This window comes from Alligator sinensis, unplaced genomic scaffold (genome assembly GCF_000455745.1).
Source record: "Alligator sinensis unplaced genomic scaffold, ASM45574v1 scaffold265_1, whole genome shotgun sequence".
Lineage (NCBI taxonomy): Eukaryota > Metazoa > Chordata > Crocodylia > Alligatoridae > Alligator > Alligator sinensis.
Window position 1 is genome coordinate 511,392 of NW_005842961.1, and position 4,874 is coordinate 516,265.

Consider the following 4,874-nt stretch of genomic DNA (forward strand, 5'->3'; position numbering starts at 1 on the left):
AACTCACGGACCCTGGTGGTACTGTCCAACAGCCTCTATGCATCCTTGTACATGGCAGGACGAGGTGGCAGCTGGGAGCAGTTGGCAAGTGCATCCCAGGCAGCCTGCCTCAGGCAGTACCTTACCTTGGAAATCCGTGTCCCAGCCCTGGAGACCCCTGGCAGTGCTCCCGTTCCCAGGTGCTCTGCAGGCTAACTGGAAGGGAAATGCTATCTGCACCGAGGTCTCCACCCTGGATTTCAGGTCCCGCCCGGTGGGTCATCCTCCTTCCTCTGCTGATTAGCAAATTGTGAACAACTCCCCCAGATCAGGATGGAGGCGATGGAGGAGGGAGCTGAGACAGCAGCCAGGTGATGATAGAAAGGTGAGGCCCTTCAGTCGGTGCATGTGAACACATGTGTGTGCGTGAGTCCCAGTGTTGGTATTTCTGCCTGTGGGGAGCCCAAGAGTAGATTTCTGTTTGTTCCTGTGCCCAGAACAGCCTCTGTAGTGTTGATTTCCTTGTGTCGGACAGACCTGGGGGCAGGCCTGAGGTCAAGTAGTAGGAAGTATCTGAAGCCCCAGACTTGGGGTGCAGGGGACTTGCCAGTAGCAGGACCACATATGGTTTTTGAACGATTCAAAGGATTCAGAACTGATCTGGCTAATGCGACCTGGAACATGAAAAGTTTTCCAAAATATTAAAAAAAAAACCCCAACCCAAAAAACTCGCCTGACCCCTACTCAGGAGCTACATGCTCAAAGGATGAGCAGGGAGGCAGGTTTCTTCCCATGTCCTGGTGTCCTTGCATCTTGACTTGGACAGCATAGAGGAATAACCGGATGTCCCAAGCTCTCACTTGTCCTGGTGGCCCCAGGGCATGGGAGGGAACAGGCAGGGAGGAGCCAGAACCAGCCTGATGGGAGTGGAGGAAGTGCAGTCCTGAGCCTGGGCATGGAGAAACTCCCTCCTGGTATCCAGGGCAGAGAAGGTGCTGGCTGCCAAGGGCTGCTATGACCCAAGCCACCCATGTGCTGGCTTCAAAGGCCAGGGAGTTGCCTGGTGGGAAAGATGTGGACCAGGACAGACCCAGCAGAGGCAGGTGCCAGTGGCCGGTGGTGGATTGGGCACAGAGCTGCGGGGATAACCTGAAGAGTGCAGGTAAAGGGGTCTGCCGCCACTGGTTACTGGAGCGTTACTCTGTTGTCGGGCTCTGTGGCCAAGGGGCTTGTGTGGCCAGCTAGGGACCAGAAAGTTTCATAGATTCCTAGATGCCAGGGTCGGGAGGGGCCTCAACAGATCATCGAGTGCGACCCCCTGCCCTGGGCAGGAAAGAGCGCTGGGGTCAGATGACCCCAGCCAGATGCCTATCCAGCCTTCTCTTAAAGACCCCCGAGGGAGGGGAGAGAGTTGTGAGTTCAGTCCCGGGTGTGTGGCCCTGAGCTTCGCAGTGGGAAACTGCAGCTCTCTTCTCAGTGTTGAAGGCCTGAAACCAAGGCCCCTGCTTTGGGGAAGCTCTGAGCCCTGCCTGCCGGAGCCCGGGATGCTGCTTGCAGGGCTAGTGAGAGCTGCCTCCTGACTGCCTGACTTGGATGGGCCCTGCCTGGGGAAGGAGGCCTGATCTGCCCTTGCTTGGGGAGGACAAACTTCACTGGACCCTGTCCCCCAAAGCACCTGCGGATGTCAGCTCCAGGGAGCAGCCCCTGTGCATACGTCCCAGGCAGGCCCAGGCTGGGGAGGGAGGAAAGGTCACGTCCTGGGAAAACATCATCCGGGCTCAGGAAGGTGGCTTTGTTTAGGATTGCCTATGGATCAGGGTGTCTCCACACCTTGGGCTATCATGCAGTGGCAAGGAGAGCGGCCTGCCCTAACAAGCCCGTGCATAGAGTCACCGGGAGAATATGCAGAGCTGCGCTCTCACCCCGCCTCCCACCAACCCCTTAGCATCTCCAGGGTTCGGTCTTTCACCCACCACCTTTATTTCTTTGTTACACACAGAACAGCATCTGCCCCATCCCCTCTGGTGGAAACATCGCCCCTGCTTCTCTTGCCCTTTGCTGGAACATGAGTCACCGAGCAAGGCCGCTGCAAGGAGTCAGGGAACAGGGTGAGTGTCCAACCTGCCCAGCTCTTCCAACACCTGCTTCTTCTGGCGAAGTGTGTAACAGCAAAAGACAAGGGCCCGCACAACTCCCTCCCTACTGCCCCTCTTGTATAGCTCCCACATCCCGTGCTCAGAGGTGTGGGCTGCTGCTGCCCGTGGCCCCTTGCAGAGCCCAGCCCCAGCGTTGTTTGGATTTCAGCTAGGGGCACCAGGGGCATCTCCCCTGCGCGGCTCCTGGCTCCCAGGAACTTTGCTGCCTACATGCCCTGGGCAGGCTTGGGCTGGGAGCAGGTCAGCACAAGGTCTGCCCACGAGGTCGACAGGTAGCTGAGCGGGCGGTAGAGGAGCTTGGGGCCCCACCTGGTGGGAGCAGGAGTAAGTGCAGATATAATCCTTGGGGGGAGCAACCTCTCTGCCCACTCCACTGCTCAGATGGTGGGGGCCCCAGGGCAGAGAAGGGACTGGCGGCCAATGGCTACTATGGCCCAAGCACTAGCAGCCCGTGTGCTTGTTCCAGGCTTCAAAGCTGAGGGAGTTGCCCAGTGGGAAAGATGTGGACCAGGACAGACCCAGCATGGGCACATCCCAGTGCTGGCATTGTGGATCGGGCATAGAGCTGCAGGGGTAGAGGGAGCTGCTGTCACTGGTTACTGGAGCATTGCTCCATTGTCAGCGCTGGAGGCTTGAAACCAAGGTCCCGTCCGTTGGGGAAGTTCTGAGCATGGGCGGCCTTGGAGACTGCGATGCTGCATCCAAAAGTTTACCTACCCGACCTGGGCCAGGTGAGAGGGGGTGGGCCTAGCTGTCTGGGCTCAAGCTCCTCTTGCTCTCGCAGGGGAGCAGTGATTCTTTTTCCATTGATCAGTTGGCACCCCACAACACCTGGCTGTAATTCGGTCTCAGGGGTGATGTCAAAAGGACTATATAAACCTACAACTGCCCAGGGAGAGGCAAGCAGCCATGTTAAGGGTCACACAGCAACTGGAACATCTGCAGCTCTCAATCCCTCTCTCTCGCTCTCTCTCTCTCTCTCTCTCTCTCTCTCTCGCAAGATGCAGAAGTGACTAAGCTACCTGCAACTTATCTAGATATATAGCTTACTGTAACGTAGAAGCATATCACCCAGCTACCACGCTGACACTGTTTGCTGTAGGGTTATTCTGTGATCCTTCCCTATCCTGTACCCTTCCCCAAGCCCACCCTCTTTAACCAATAAAGCTCTCCACTATAACAAGTGTGGTGAGCTTCTGGGGAGAGGGATTGGGTCTGCCTAGATGCTCCCTGTGCTCAGCTGACTAAAGGAGGCTACGTTATGTACTATTCAGGCTAAAGGAAGCACCCCAGGTTCTCACAGTGGATCAAGCCACCCTCAAGGTCTACAAGGCCTGTAGGGCACAGGCCCGAATAAAGATCAGACCCTGGGTGGTGGCAGCGGTTACCCCAGGCTTGCGGGTGTGCTCCAGGAAGGGCGACGGCCAGACGTGAGGCACCCCAGGGGAGACACTCAGAGGTGGATGGGTGCAGTGAGGGGGGTGGCTCAGCACAGCAGGCCCCCTGCTGATCCACCACAGGCCCTGCCTAGGAGGAAGCCTGATCTGCAATTAGCCCTGGAGCTCAGACTTCATTGAAGCCTGTTCCCCAAAGTGCCGGCAGCTGCCAGCTCCAAGGACCAGGCCCTACATGCATGTTGCAGGATGACCCAGGCTCGGGAGAGAGGAGAGCTGAGCTCCTGGAAAAATGCCCGAGGTGGAGGCTGAGGGAGGTGGATTTGTCTGGCATTTCCCATGGATCAGGATGACTCTACGGCTCAGGCACTACCTGCACTGGCAGGGAGAACAGCCTGGCCTAAAATGTCTGTGCATGGAGTCACCCAGAGAACGCACAACACCCGCACCCACCACTCGCATAGAGCCCCAGAGTTCGGTCTTTCACCCACCACCTTTATTTCTTTGTTACACACAGAACAGCATCTGCCCCATCCCTCGGGTGGAAGCATCGCCCCTGCTTCTCTCGCCCTTTGCTGGAACGTGAGTCACCGAGCAAGGCCGCTGCAAGGAGCCAGGGAACGGGGTGAGTGTCCAGCCTACCCGACTCTTCCAACACCCCCTTCTTCTGGCGACGGTGTGTAACAGCAAAAGACAAGGACACGAGCGACTCCCTCCCCACTGCCCCTTATTGTAAAGCTCCCAGGTCCTGTGCTCAGAGGTGTGCCCAGCCCAGCCCCAGCGGTGTTTGGATTTCAGCCAGAGAAGAGCAGGTCCACCTCCCACAAGTGGCCCTGGGACACCCCAGTAGCACTCGGGGCATCTCTGCTCTGTGGCACCTGGCTCGCAGGGACTTTGCTGCCTAGATGCCCTGGGCAGGCTTGGGCTGGGAGCAGGTCAGCACGAGGTCTGCCCACGAGCGGGGGTGCTGGGCCGTCAGCGCGTGCTCCATGGCGTCGGTGACCAGGCGGAGGTTGTCACTATATCGCATGCAGAAATCCTTTCTGATTAACTCAGAGTCTGTACAGAAAAAAAAATCTGGCTGTGAGCAGCCCAGCTGGGCTGGGATGTGGGAACGAGCAGCACAAGGGACAGGGGAGCGCTGGGGACAATCTGAGCACCGTTGTGGCAGCCTGGACAGGCGCTGAACCCTCCCCATTCCCTGGGCCCAGGGGCGTCCCACTGGGACTCACAGTGGTCGAAGTACTGCTGCCCATAGGCCTCTCTGACCTCGGCGGGGACACGACTCCACACCTGCTCCAGGTTGTTTAGCACGTGCTGGGAACTTAAAATAGGTGTTTGGAAG

General features: G+C 57.9%; 1 long non-coding RNA gene and 1 pseudogene across 1 annotated transcript; one reads left to right on the top strand and one right to left on the bottom strand.

Annotated features, from left to right (window-relative positions):
* LOC102386299 overlaps window positions 1-223 on the bottom strand; it is a 5,631-nt pseudogene extending 5,408 nt beyond the window's left edge.
* Window positions 224-941: 718 nt separating this feature from the next.
* On the top strand, window positions 942-4,222 carry LOC112548134. Its single transcript, XR_003091962.1, has 3 exons — window positions 942-1,141; window positions 1,979-2,087; window positions 4,047-4,222. It is a non-coding gene; the product is annotated as an uncharacterized LOC112548134 (long non-coding RNA).
* Window positions 4,223-4,874: the final 652 nt, after the last annotated feature.